Source organism: Leopardus geoffroyi, chromosome E1 (genome assembly GCF_018350155.1).
Source record: "Leopardus geoffroyi isolate Oge1 chromosome E1, O.geoffroyi_Oge1_pat1.0, whole genome shotgun sequence".
Lineage (NCBI taxonomy): Eukaryota > Metazoa > Chordata > Mammalia > Carnivora > Felidae > Leopardus > Leopardus geoffroyi.
In genome coordinates, this window is record NC_059330.1 from 50,038,623 (window position 1) to 50,052,422 (window position 13,800).

Consider the following 13,800-nt stretch of genomic DNA (forward strand, 5'->3'; position numbering starts at 1 on the left):
TATCATACACCAAAACCAAATGGGATTCACCCCCAAGATGCAAGGATGGTTCAATATATGCAAATCAATGAATGTAATACAGCACACGAGTAGAACGGTAAAAATCATACGGTCATCTCAATAGATGCAAAGCATTTCACAGAATACACATCCTTTCATGATAAAAACTTTCAAAAAAGTAAGCATAGAAAGAATAAATCTCAGCATGATAAAGGCCATATACCACATGCCCATGGCTGACGTCATACTCAATGGTGAAAGGTTGAAAGCTTTTCCTCTAAGATCGGGAACAAGACAAGGGCACTCACTCCTACCACTCCTATTCAACATAGAAGTTCCAATTCTTCACCTCTACTTTTGTCCATACCTTTTGTCTGAGAACTCTGGAGTTCCTTCCTTGAGGGCAGATGATAACTTTGACTGTAGAGAGGGATGGGAGCACTCTGTTACCAGAATTGTGCCAGTTCTGAGCCTAGACCTTATGAGACCTTGAATCTATCTTCTTGTTCCTGTGGCTCTGCCATTGCTATCAGAGCACACCTGGGCTAGCCTCTGGGATGAAAAGCACATGAAACAGCGGACTCATCCCAGTCATCCGAGTATAGAGTAGCCGACATCAAAGGACGGCCAGCCAGACCCCAGAGATCTGAGCAAGCTTATCCAAGATCAGCAGAACCACCTAAAAACTACCCCACACATCCCAGCCGTATATGTTTATTGTTGTGTGTTATTTGTTGCCTTTTTTTTTGTTTTGCTATGCAATATAAATACAGCTACAGGCAAGATATGTTACTTAGGATCCTCTACTTAGCTCCTACAATATTGCATTTCTTTGGTTTTAGTGGTTTTTTAATTTTTGGTCTCTAACTTGATCATGCTGTAGTCTGAGGAAGTGCTGCTCTGTAAGATATTGCTTCATTGAAATTCCTTGAGATTTCCTTGGTGGTTCAGCATATTTTAATATTTGGAAATACTCCATGTATGCTTGAAATAGCCATACGTCACCCTTTAGTTTGTTTTGTACGTATCTTTCATAATTGTGTTCTTTGAACCTTCAGCATCCTTTTGAATGTTATTTGCTAAAGCAATCATTTTATGATAGAATTCTATTAAAATTTTCCACCAATCATGGACTTGCCAATTTTTTATTGTCTGTTACATTAAAAAAAATTTTTTTTAATGTTTATTTATTTTTGAGAGAGAGAGAGAGAGAGAGAGCAGGGGAGGGGCAGAGAGAGAAGGAGACAGAGTATCCAAAGCAGGATTTGTGCTGATAGCAGAGAGCCTGACGTGGGGCTCAAACTCATGAACCATGAGATCATGACCTGAGCTGAAGTTGGATGCTTAATTGACTGAGCCACCCAGGTGCCCCTCTGTTACTTTTTACTGTGTATTTATTATTTTATTTATTAAACTTTTAAAAAATTGTTTATTTTTATTTATTTATTTTTTTGAGAGAGAGGACAAGCACGGAGGGTCAGAGAGAGAGGGAGACAGGGGTGCCTGGGTGAGTCAGTTGGTTAAGCGTCCGACTTTAGCTCAGGTCATGATCTCATTATTCATGAGTTCGAGCCCCGCATCGGGCTCTGTGCTGACAGCTCAGAGCCTGAAGCCTGCTTCACATTCTGTGTCTCCCTCTCTCTCTGCCCCTACCCAGCTCATGCTCTGTCTCTCTCTCTCTTAAAAATATATAATAAATATTTTAAAAAGTTTAAGAAAAAAAGAGAGGGAGACAGAATTGAAATTGAAAGCAGGCTCCAGGATCTGAGCTGTCAGCACAAAGCCCAGGCTCGAATATACAAACTGGGGCTCAAATACACAGACTGTCGGGTCATGACCTGAACCGAAGTCCAATTCTTAATTGACTGAGCCACCCAGGTGCCCCTGTTTATTTTATAGAGCAAGAGAGAGCAAGTGTGAGTGGGGGAGAGGGACAGGGAGAGGGGAGAAGGAGGGAGGGAGAGGGAGAGAGAGAGAGGGAGAGAGAGAGAGGGAGAGAGAGAGAGGGAGAGAGAGAGAGAGAGAGAGACAGAGAGAGAGACAGAGAGAGAGAGAGAGAGAGAGAGAGAGAATCTTGAGCAGGCTCTGCGCTGAACGTGGAGCCCGACCCAGGGCTCAATTCCCTGGCCCCGGCATCATGACCTGAGTCAAAATCAAGTCAGACAGATGCTCAACTGACTGAACCACCGAGGTGCCCCTAGTCAATGCATTTAAATTTAAAAAAAAAAAAAATTTTTTTTTTCAACGTTTATTTTTATTTTTGGGACAGAGAGAGACAGAGCATGAACGGGGGAGGGGCAGAGAGAGAGGGAGACACAGAATCGGAAACAGGCTCCAGGCTCTGAGCCACCAGCCCAGAGCCTGACGCGGGGCTCGAACTCACGGACCGCGAGATCGTGACCTGGCTGAAGTCGGACGCCCAACCGACTGCGCCACCCAGGCGCCCCTTAGTGCATTTAAAGGCTAAGTGGTTAGGTGCATAAAACCTTGCTCTATTGATCTTTTTATTTTATTTTTTTGATTTTTTTTGTTTATTTATTTATTTATTTATTATTTTTTTTTTTAATTTTTTTTTTCAACGTTTATTTATTTTTGGGACAGAGAGAGACAGAGCATGAACGGGGGAGGGGCAGAGAGAGAGGGAGACACAGAATCGGAAACAGGCTCCAGGCTCTGAGCCACCAGCCCAGAGCCTGACGCGGGGCTCGAACTCACGGACCGCGAGATCGTGACCTGGCTGAAGTCGGACGCCCAACCGACTGCGCCACCCAGGCGCCCCTTAGTGCATTTAAAGGCTAAGTGGTTAGGTGCATAAAACCTTGCTCTATTGATCTTTTTATTTTATTTTTTTGATTTTTTTTGTTTATTTATTTATTTATTTATTATTTTTTTTTTTAATTTTTTTTTTCAACGTTTATTTATTTTTGGGACAGAGAGAGACAGAGCATGAACGGGGGAGGGGCAGAGAGAGAGGGAGACACAGAATCGGAAACAGGCTCCAGGCTCTGAGCCATCAGCCCAGAGCCTGACGCGGGGCTCGAACTCCAGGACCGCGAGATCGTGACCTGGCTGAAGTCGGACACCTAACCGACTGCGCCACCCAGGCGCCCCTGTTTATTTATTTTTGAGAGACAGAGAGAGACAGAGCATGAGCAGGGGTGGGGCTGAGAGAGAGGGAGACCCAGAATCCGAAGCAGGCTCCAGGCTCCGAGCTGTCAGCACAGAGCCCGACGCGGGGCTTAAACTCACGAACCGTGAAATCGTGACCTGGGCTGAAGTCAGACGCTCAACCACCTGAGCCACCCAGGTGCCCCTACTCTTATTTTAATGGTAGGTTGTTTTTACTTCTGAGAGCAGCATAGGGACAGGAAGTTTCTTTAGCTTAATATTTTGCCTCATGTCGCTTTATCCTTCTCTTTATTTTAGCCTTTTGCCAAATTTTAAGATGTGTGATTAAGGTAGGAAAGATTCATCATTTTTTTTAGAAATTCAAACTCATAGATACTATACTTTTAAGAGGTGAATTTAGTCACGTATGAATGTTTGTTTCGGATGATCTTCCATTGTGTTTTATTGTCTGCTTCTAGTCCCGTCTCAATAACCTTCTATTGAAGTTTATCAAGGTACCCCCCCACCACTATGTTTCCTTTCCTGTCCCAAAGATATAAAAGATATTTATATTCTTTTAATGATGACTACTAATTTTTGGACTTTCCTAGGAAAATATCTTTCTTTTTTAAGTGGAAACTCCACATCATCTGTTATCACGACCCTCTTACAAACAGAGACTTTCCAGACAATGATCTCTCAGCTGAATTTCAAACCCTATCATTCTGGTTATTGCTATAGAGATTTGGTTCAATTTTTAATATAAAAAATACATATAATTTAAAGGATACATAAAGTGGATTGAGTTTAGCCGCCCAGAGTTAATTAAAGCTGCCAATGGATTGCATAAGGTTACTATGGGAAGGCTGTGATGTATTTGAACTTATTCTTGAGGTGGGGGATAGAAAGTCTACCTGAACGAGGCTTGGATAGACGTTAGCCAGATTAAGAACCCAGGACTCTGACTTGTACGTGGGCTAGTTCACTGTGAAAACAGCCCATGGACTCTACCTAAAACTGCCTGCAGAGGGCAGTATTCTTCCCGACATACCCTATCAGCAACCAGAGAACAGTATAGCATTACCCCAGGCCATTCCCCTGGGCAAAGAGCATCTATGAACGTGTATGTGTGTGTGTGCACCTGTGTGCATATGTGAGAGCTAGTGGTGGTGGTGAGGATTAGGCAGGGAAATTTATACTTTTTTTTTTTTTTTTTGCAGTGACCCAAAATACCTCCCAGAAGGAAGCTTCTCAGTGCATAATAGTAATACCACATCGTTCCAGAGCCCTAATCAGCCAATACTACACAAATACGATTTGCTGAGGTTCTCCCGAAAACCGTGGAAACTGAGGGCTTTCAAAAGGTCCTCACTGTAGGAGCAAGTAGTATATATCTAAGCTGGATTAAAGAGAGTAAAGATATTCTGGAATGATCATCAGTGTTCTGGAAAGCATGCCAGGGACGTGACTTGGGAGAATGAGTGGAGACTTTTGAGAACACAGAGTCAGCAGCAGGTGAAATCCAGTCACCTTGGATTTGGCTCTTAAGTCCTGAATTTGGTGCAAGCATTTTCCTCCTCCCATGTGCATCTCATGCCAGCCAGGGACAGAAACCACACGGTTGCCATGAACTTCTCCACAGTGATGAGGAATGGTTGTGCCTTTGCCCAAAGCTGTCATTCCATTCATGCCACGGGATGACGCTTAAGGCTGTGCTATATCCTAGAGACCAAACTCATAGAAGATGTCCAGAAGCCAGTTCCAATGGGAGGCCAAGAAAGCCTCAGAGAGCCCTGGGGAAAACCCTACACATGTCTTGCTAATGAGCCTGAGGGGCTAGTCTAGGTGGAAGCAGGTTGGGTGAAGAGGTTAGAAAGCCCAGGGAATGGCAGGTGATGGGAGGAAGACAGTTCCCGGGCGGGGGGGTGGGGGAAGCATTAGGTCAGGTATCCAGTGATAACAAGAATGAGGATCCCATAGGCTGTCCCTAGTGCAGAGAATTCAGTGTGGACACTTTTAAGGGGACTGTGCATGGCTGCGTAGGAGGGTAAGCTGCCAAAAAGTGATCTCGCTGTGGAATCAGCTGCAGCCCAATTCAGCCTGGAAACATCAGTGTGGCTCCAATCCCTTAGATTTTCCATTGGAAATTAGTACTGCCTACTTCCCTCCGCGCCCCCCCCCCCCGCCCCAATTCACGTATGTTCTGTAGTTTATCAAAAGACTAACAATAACATGAATTCCTCATTATACATGCAGTAGATAGTTTCATTTTGTAAGGGCTCTAATTTTCCTCCTTTTATACGGTTGTTACATTCAGGGCAAAACGCTTATACTAGAGCAGCTTGAAATCTCTGTTTATAGAAGTAATGCACATTTGAAATAATACTGTGATAAGGAAATGCTGCAGTCAATTTTGATTCAACACACCGTGTGCACAGAAAGCATCTTCCGCTTCCAAAATTCTCACAGCGTAAGAGAGCCAGAGACAGTAAAAATATTTCTGTAAATGCTTTTGGTCAACAGTCTAAAAGTCATGCAACAGTTTATCCACAATAGCCCCAAATTATTATGCAATAAAAGCAAAGAACCATCACTTCAAAAACAATTCAGGTTTACAAATCCGTTCTCAATATCCCTACTTCTTCCCGATCAACATGTTAAGCAAAGTTCAGCTTATTTCCACACTCAGTTTCTGGTTAAAAATCATATTAAGAGTTGTATGATTTTTACAACTTTGTATTTTAACTCAATGCCGTCCCTTCCATCATGTTAAACACGGAGTACTCAAAACATCAACACAGCCCATTAATTTTCAAAATAATTCCCCCACAGACGGGTAGCATCCAAATTTATAAATGTGTGATAAGGGGAAAAGAAAAAAGAAAGAAAGAAAACCCCGAAACACAAGTCACAGACCAGAAAAAATAAAAACGAACTTACTCTCGAGAAATCTGAAGCAAGGAATCCAGAATCACACTTTATCCACTGACGTGGATCCTTGTTTAGAAGAAAACAGTTCACATGTTCCCCCCCGGTCTCTACCGCCTCTCTGCAATTTGCTTTAACTGTTTGACTTCTGTGAAAAGTTCCTGCGAAGACAGCCTCAGAAGTTCTGACCTCAGTCCCGCAGGTCCTGCCAAACCTCACATTCACATGATCTCTCTTGGACTGTTGGGGTGTTTTCACTTCTTTTCAGCCAGTTCCTGTAGAGCAGGGAGTGACATTTACACTCTGTTTCCTGGACGTATCATATTATGAAGAGCAATCTTATCAAGGAGGTCCGATATTTCTAAGCTTTCGTCTGGTATGGCCAAGATAACTGTGGGCTAATACCAAAATCTAAAGCAGTGCCTTTGAAGAAAAGTCAACCGTTTAATCCGAGAAAAGCTCCTCTCTACACGGCTCTATGCTGCCTGATTGACATCATCACTTGGATAATCAGGGTTTTCATTTCTCTGTGTCTCATTTTTATTCGGTTCAGAATATTTCTAGTCTCCCTTGCGATTTACTCTTTGGCCTGTGAATCATCTCAAAGTGTGTTGTTTAATTTCCAAATGCCTGGAGATGTTCCTATTATCTTTCGGTTACTGATTTCTGGTTTCATTCTTTTTTTGTTTCTAAATTTTTTTAACGTTTATTTTTTAGGGAGAGAGAGAGAGAGAGAGAGGGCAGGAGTGGGGAGGGGCAGAGAGAGAGAGGGAGACACAGAATCCGAAGCAGGCTCCAGGCTCTGAGCTGTCAGCACAGAGCCCGACACGGGGCTCGAACTGACAACCTGTGAGGTCATGATGTGAACTGAAGTCAGACGCATAACCGACTGAGCCACGCAGGCACCCTGATTTCCAGTTTAATTCTACTGCGGTCAGAAAATTTACTGTGTATGTCAAATTTGTTAGGACTTGTTTTATGACCCAGGATATGATTTATCTTGGTGAATATTCCTTATGCACTTGAAGAGAGGTGCGTTCTACTGTTGAGTGGGGTATTACATAAATATCTATGAGCTCTAGTAGGTCGATGGTGTCTTTCGGTTTTTCTATATTTTTGTTGGTTTTCTGTTTACTGGGTCTGTTGATTACTGAGAGAGGAGTATTGAAGACTTTAACAACAATCATGGACTCGTCCGTTTTTCCTTTCAGGTCTAACAAGTCTTGTGTCATGCACTTTGAAGCTGTCGTTTGGTGCATACATAGTTAGGACTGCTATGTCTTCCTTGCAAATTGGCTTTTTATCATTATGTAATAACGCCCATCTTCATTCCTGGTGACTTTCCGTGTTCTGAAGTCTACCTTGCCTGCTTTTAATAGGACCATTCCCACTTCCTTTTGATTAGTGTTTCCATGGTATATTTTTCCCATTTTTTAATTTTCAATGATCTATATCATTATATTTGAAGTGACCTTCTTTTAGACAGCTCAAGTGAGGTCCTTTTTGTTCATTTGTTTGTTTAATTCCAACCTGATAATATATGTCTTTTAATGGGTGTCTTTAGAGCAGCTACATTTCATCTAACTACTACTATTTTAGGATTCAGGTCTCCCGTTTTGTTATTTGTTTTCTCTGACTTTCATCCTTCTGTTTCCCATTTCCTGCCTTCTTTTGTCTTCTCTGAACATTTTTAGTTTTCCAATTTACCCACTGCGATGGCAAACTACATATATTTGTATACTTATTTCAGTGATTGCCCTAGGGATTATAAAAGACACATTTAACTTTACACAGTCTATTAGAAGAAGCAATATTTTACCACTTTAAGTAGAATATAGAAGTCTTACCATCACATAGGGGCAAAACAGGTAGGCAGCCAACAGGGTGTTGCTTAATAGCTAAAACCGGGAGTCAAGAATGGAGAGTAAGAGGCTAAGGGCACTCACTATCACCCCAGTTAAAAGTTCTTATCACTTGTGTAGTTCCCAGCTCTGAGCTAATCTTAAGGTCCAGAATCTATTGTCTGAAGAAGCAGTCAGAAGAATCCCCAAACATCTTGACAAGTATATACTGTGATGATTTCCCCTGGGCCTTACTCAGAGGGACCTACAGCCATTTACTTGGATGACTGTGCACTGGAGAAAGAAAAATCCTCAGACATTTCAAGAGCTATTGGGCATAGGACCTAAATGGACATTGATACCTAGAAAACCAAAATGTCACTATGGCCCCATTGTTAGAATGGGTGCATGAAATTAAGGTAATCCATGGAGTTGTGGTTAAAACCCAGCTTCATGGGGTCCCACTGAGTCTATGAACACAAACACACCCAGTGGCCAGTTCTCTAACACCAGGTATAGCATCAGAACTAATACACTTGGTATTTGGAATAATTCCCATGTTGGGTCCTTGGCCTATGGGTAAGAAGTCTCATAAGGGGGTAGAGAAAGTGGATACTTCTGACAATTCCTTCAACCCCACTCCCACCCATGACACTGAATCAAGAACAATACTGTATCTTGAGGAGGGGGAAAGTAGAGACCATTAATGACATAAAGGATACAAAGAGGGCTTCTGGGTGGCTCAGTCGTTAAGCATCTGCTCAGGTCATGATCTCACAGTTTGTGAGTTCAAGTTCCACGAGATTTGCTTCCAGTGAGTCCCGCTTCTCTCTCTCTTTCTCTCTCTGTCCCTCTCTCTCTTCCTCTCTCTCTTTCTCTGACTTTCGCTCACTTGTCCCCCCCCCCCCCCGCAAAAAAAAAAAGAATACAAAGAGAGTGTATCTATCTTCATTTAATTTGCCAGTCTCATCCCTCCAGAAACCAGATGGGTCCTGAACAACAACCAGATTGTTGTAAACTCAAACAGGTAGTGACAGCTGCTCTGTCAGACATGGTATGTGTTTCTAGAACAGGTCCATGACATTCCGCTGGTGACTAACCAGATGCCTTGTTTTCTATTCTGATTAGAAAAGAGTTCACACTCAGGTGAATTACACAATAATATTCCTTTATAGTTTTGCCTCAGGGCTATGTTAACTCTCTCACTTCTGTTATAGTCGTAAGAGACCTAGAGTGTCTCACAGAACATCATATTGATACATCGATAACTGATCTATCAGGCCGAGAGATGACATGGGTAAGACACAAATGCTCCAGACAGTAGGGGACAAATCCCGTGGAGGATAAGGAACCCATCACCCATGACCCATCACTTGAAGGCTTGATGGCTCCAGTGATCAGGGGCGCTCTACATATCTCCTCCAAAGTAAAAGACAATTTGACATATCTTGTATCCCCTACCGATAGAAGACCAGCACCTAGTATGTCTCTTTGGATTCTGGAGGCAACACATTCAACACCTAGTAATACTTCTCTGGTCCATACACTGCCTGACAGGGAAGGATGCCATCTTTGAGTGAGGCCTGGAGTAGGAATGGACTTTCCAGCAGGCACGTAGTGTCCTGCAAATCGTTGCCATTCTGTCACGTGGTCTACAGGCCCTATGGTAGAAGAAGGGTCAAGGGCGGGAAAATTCTGTTAAAATGAGAAAGTTCCATTGTGTGGGCTTCCGGTCCTTGGGGAATACATCTGAGACTTACCAGTCTGTGACCTCTTTACCAATGAAGATTTTAGGAGTCAATGGAAATCATTTTGCTCAGTCAACTTCACACATTGTATGAACGTGCATTCTGCTTCTGTAGATAATTTGCATAAAGAGCTTTATGGGTTTATAAAAGCTCCCACCTGCAGCTTCCCATTTGACTTCCATACAACCTAGCGTGTAAACAGGACTAAGAGGCCCCTAGGCTCAGTAAGGTTACGGGATTTACTCTCAACCACGCATCTCCGGAGAAGCCAATGCAGTCTCAGATGACCTGGGATTCCAAATTCCAACCTCTTTCCCAAATGACACAAAGGCATCTTAGATGCATAATCTTCTGCCTTAGCAAATAGATCACTGAGGGTTGTACTCAAAACTGATCAACCGTTCATTTTATTTTATTTTTGCTTTTCTCATAAACCAAAAGGGTGTCCAGGAAATAACCAGAATTGGTGTTTAGTTTTTATATTTGGCACCGAGTATAACAATCAGGCCAAGATCCAACATTGGCCTAAATGAGAGCTGCAATGCTTTTATAGTCCAGTCCCTGTGCATTTCCCAGTTTAACGTGTTATCAAAGATAACTATCTGTTATCTGTCTGTCTGTTAGCTCTCTTTCTCTCCCTCCCCACCCATCCATGTCTATCCATCTTGGCTATGCCCCGGAAATCTTCTCAATGTCATCACTGACTTTACTTCTGGACTTGCCCATCTTCTGCCATGAAGACTCATTCCAGCATTTCCACGTAAAATTCTAACATGAGTTCCACGATAGTTTATACCAAAGAATTGGTATGACTGTTAAACATTAAGGCATAATAGTAAAGCTACGAAAACAACTCTCCTAGAAAATGGCAGACACTTAAACAAAACCATAGGGTACATGGGCTTTATGCGTTTTCCTACGGGAGCTTCCCCGTCACCGAGCAATCACCTTCCTCATCAAAATTAGCCAAGTCCTGCTATGTGGAGAGCTCTGTCCCTGCTGTCCTCTTCCAGGGTGAATTTCCAACTCCAAAAGGGTAGAATTATTGTACGTCTTGGTACATTCTTATATCCAGATGGTCTGAAAAACCGACCAAGTACAAGTAACAAAGTCAAGGAACAAGATAAAGTAATAAACATTCACGGACTGACTTTGTCCCAGGGTTGAAATGTATAATGCGTTTGCTTACGTTTGAGAAAACAATAAGTGCTTACCCACTGCACATCAAGGGAAGGAAATACTGCTTAGGGAGCTCTTCCCTGTACACGACCCAGTGTTTTTAACACATTCAGCACAGCAGCAGGAAACAGTAGGAAGCAGGAGGAAGGGACATTTGGAAAAGTTTACATCAGAAGATCATACAGCTGGATATCTGTGGTTTTCTAGGGAACAGATACCCTTCTCTGTCTCTTTCAAGAAACCACTGCCCTAAGCTGAGTTGAACGCCCTTGTTGTTGACCAAAATATTGGCTCGGTAAGGCAGTGAGAACCCAAAGTGGAGCCCAACAGACCAAAAATACACCACCAACAGTGGTGGGCCAGTCCTGCCACAGTGCCAGTCGGAGAGTGACCAATGACCACGTCACTGAGAAAGTCGAGGTGCTCAGCTTAATTAAAGAATGAAGACAAGATGTGTCACTGTGACCCCAGCTGCTGTCAACAGTAGTCATCAGAGTCTCCCAGGACCAGGAAACCTGAACATTTTCCTTAGAATAGGTGACAAGCAAGGATCCCACTGAACAACGAGAAGGAAAACAGCACAAAGAGGAAGTCGTGAACAGCAAAGCTCGTGAGCTCGAGGAGCAAGAAACACAAAAAAGCAGAAGACTGAGCTGGAGGGAATGATGCAGGATGTCCAGATGTAAAGTGTGACCAACCAAAGGAGAATGTGTTATTCACGCTTAGATGAATGGCCTGTTTCTTAATCCATAGTGTAAACCAATAAAATAATATTGGGAACAAAGGGATGTATCTTATATTTTGTCCTTAATGTGTGTGTGTCTATGCTCTAAAAAAGATAATCTCCTCTGACAAAAATACATACAGGTATGTAATTGGGTTTTGTCTTATCTTGGACCAAAAAAATACGCAAAACAATGAAAAATCAAATGCAAAAACAAAAAGCACAAAGCAAGAGACAAAGCCATCCCAACAACAACGTACACATGGGTGAACAGAATACCTCACCTCCTTGATTCACGCTCTTGAATTTCAATTTAAGATTGTTTTTTTTTTTTTTAATGTTTATCTGTTTTTGAGAGAGGGAGAGAGACGGAGACCGAGAGACAGGGTGTGACAGGGGGAGGGGCAGAGACAGAGGGAGACACAGAAATCTGAAGCAGGCTCCAGGCTCTGAGCTGTCAAGACAGCCCTGACGCGGGGCTCAAACTCACGAACCACAAGACCATGACCTGAGCCGAAGTCGGACACCCAACCAACTAAGCCACCCAGGCACCCCTCAATTTGAGGTTTTAACATTTGCCATATGATGGCCAAATCCAATAGATCATATACATGGATTATTTTAATGCTTGAAATTCTCTGCTTCCCAAAGTCTAATTTCAACATTCCATTACTTATTTTTTTTTTAATGTTTATTTATGTCTGAGAGAGGGAGAGAAAGAGAGAGAGGATGAGTGGGGGAGGGCCAGAGAGAGAAGGAGACAGATAATCTAAAGCGGGCTCTGAGCTCCTTCGGCTGTCGGTTCCTTCTGGATCTGCTTTCCTTGCACAAGGTCACCTTCTTCCTTGGGGCCACTTGCATCCAGTGGCGACTGAGTGAGGCTAGGATACAAAGCCCAACTGTTCCAACCTGATATGGACAACCCTGGATGGCAGAACTCGTCTAGAGCTCTCCACCAGGTTGCCTGAGGCTTTCTCGTTCTTACATCACCACTCCCACCCTCTTTCTTCTAAGAGATATTCGTCTCTTATTATCTTGCACTCAAAATTCCAATGTCGTGCACCAGAGAGTCTAACATTTAAGAGCAGAAACGGTCCCAGAAAAGAAATGCACGGGTAGAAACGAAGGCACTAGCAAGTACATATCTATGAGGCATTTGAGACTATGGTGTCTCAGCAAGTAAATACGAGAATGACGATATCGGATGGCTATCGCTAAACACCGTTAACGCACCAGAGCTGGGGCCCAGCAATACACAACTGGAAACCAGGCCTGAAAGCCCCAAGGACGCTTCAATTACACACAAGAGCCCACACCTGTAATAAAGGTCTCCTGTTCTCACACATGCAGATAAGTTTCTTCACGCGTAAAGTTAGCCAATGATGGTATGACGTCTACGGACAATTTCAGGTCTGTATACAATGACTATATTCTAGCACTGGCTAAAATGCACTCTTAACCGTTAGGTGAGGAGTTTGTATTTAATCGGGCTACCAAAGGGGCGCCTGGGTGGCTCCGTCGGTAAAGTGTCCAACTTCGGCTCAGGTCATGACCCCGTGGCGGGCTCTGTGTTGACAGCTGGGAGCCTGGAGCCTGCTTCTGATGCTGGGTCCCTCTCTCGCTCTGCCCCTCCCCTGCTCGGGCTGTCTCTCTCTCTCTCTCAAGAATAAATAAAACATTTTTAAAAAGTTAAAAAAAAAAAATCAGGCTACTAAAATCAGGTGCATTATCTCACAGTAAACACCTGATAACTTTTCAATAATTCTTTTTCTGGCTAAACTATTGAAAGGAGAGCCTTCTGCAGCTGTTCATGGAGGAGCTCCAGCTGACCACATGACTCCTCCACGTTTTCCATTCTCTGCTACAATTAAATTTTCAGAGATCACACAAATAGCATATGCCACTATTCGTTTGTTTTGATTCTTTCCTTTCTCATGTGTGAATGATTTACAGGTGATCGAGCCACTCAGTTCTGAGTCCTGTGCCCTTTTGCAAATACTCATGGGCTCATGAACTTCAAGCAGAAGTTTGCTGGACCCATCCGATTTTAGACAGGAAGCAGGAGACTGTGTCGGAGAACTGTTTCTACTACAACTCTGCAAAAAAGGCTGGCTAATTTCTTATCCGAAACCATGCAACCATTGCAAAACAAAAATGAAAAGTACCTAATGTCAGCCCTAGAATAGCCACTGAAAATAAATAGATAAATGTAACTAATATGACAAGTGTGTAGAGAAAGTGGAATACTAACGGTATAAAATCAGTAAAAAAA

At 43.0% G+C, this 13,800-nt stretch overlaps 1 protein-coding gene across 4 annotated transcripts in view; it reads right to left on the minus strand.

Moving 5' to 3' along the window:
• LOC123603977 (ABC-type organic anion transporter ABCA8-like) overlaps nt 1–13,800 on the minus strand; it is a 95,582-nt gene that overhangs the window by 67,376 nt on the left and 14,406 nt on the right. Inside the window, exon 1 of one of the 4 annotated variants that reach the window (XM_045489546.1) lies at nt 6,049–6,254. The exons of 1 other annotated variant lie outside the window; for it this stretch is intronic. The gene's annotated coding sequence lies outside the window, so the exon portion shown is untranslated. Of the gene's footprint in view, nt 1–6,048; nt 6,255–13,800 lie in introns of those variants that run through there. 2 more of the 4 variants (XM_045489548.1, XM_045489549.1) reach the window with 2 other exon arrangements.